This window comes from Cyphomyrmex costatus, unplaced genomic scaffold (genome assembly GCF_001594065.2).
Source record: "Cyphomyrmex costatus isolate MS0001 unplaced genomic scaffold, Ccosl1.0 scaffold10, whole genome shotgun sequence".
Lineage (NCBI taxonomy): Eukaryota > Metazoa > Arthropoda > Insecta > Hymenoptera > Formicidae > Cyphomyrmex > Cyphomyrmex costatus.
The window spans coordinates 1534219-1535516 of NW_017274954.1; positions in this window are offsets into that span (position 1 = coordinate 1534219).

Here is a 1298-nt window from a genome sequence, read left to right on the forward strand (position 1 = left end):
TGGATCGAGCGCCGACGAAGGGTACGAGGGGAAGAGAACGGATCGTTCACGATTCAGACGAGGAGGACAGAGAAGCGAGAGGCGCGTGCCTGGAGAGAGACCATCGACGGACCCCTCCTTCTGCCGCGACTCACCGCCGGAAAAGGTGACGGGAAAACGGAGCTGCATTCGACGAAGGGATGACCGCTGCTGCAAGGGGAAATGCGTGAAGATAGGGGTACGTTGAGGTCTCTCCGCACGTGTTCTTGGATTATTATCTTTGAGAAAAGAAATTTCTGAGAATATTCCTCACATCTTCAAGTTACAATAACAAGAAACAATAATAAGAAAAAATTAACATATATAATTTAAAATTCATTTTTTGTAACATCTTTTGTAAATAATAATTAAATAAAAAATCAATTTAAGAAATGGAATCAACGTGCAACTAAAATGCTACAATTTTAATCAAATACAGATAGATGTATTCAGTTTTATTTAACTTCTTAATTTAATTTATGTGAATCGATACTCTCTTGGAATGAAAATTAAGTAAGAAACGTATAAAAACTTGAAAAGATACATTCAAAGTCATTTTCATTGTTAATCATAACATTTGTTTATCGTAACAAACGTTTACATACCTATATAATTTTTCGTAACGGGTATATACTTAATAATTTTTTCCAATTTAATAACATACTTATTAACTTGCATATTTACTTCTTTTTTTGTCTATTTATCAAATATTTGTTCTTAATAAAACAGATATACATATATTGATGGATAAAAAGAGCGTGATGTTATTTACAAATTATAAACCAGAATGTCTTAGTATTTGTACATAAATTACTTTAAATATTATGAGATTTTATTTCAAAAAAGGAAAAATTTTTGAAAAGAGAATCAGTTTTGTTAAAAGTTGTAATGACGAACGCTTTGGTTCTACGTTTACTGCGTGTACCGTTATTATAATAACCATAATTATTGAAGTTGCGTTATTAAAATGAGTTACAACAAAGAGGTCAAGGGAGAAGCATGTCCCGGGGGAAAATCTCTTCGCCGAGCTTGTTACAAAAGGCGACTGAAGGCGAAGAAGCGTGCAATGAAGGGATAGTCAGTTATCAACAAAAACAAAGGCTAATGCGAAGTATATGCATATAAAAAAAATGCAGATTAACATTTTTTATTGAATTTCTGAATAAATATTTTATAAATACTTTAAAGATCTTTTAAATATACTTTATTTTATAAAATTGCGGACATTATTCAAATTAATTGAGATCTTTCTAATTAATTGAGAAAGATATATTAATAAA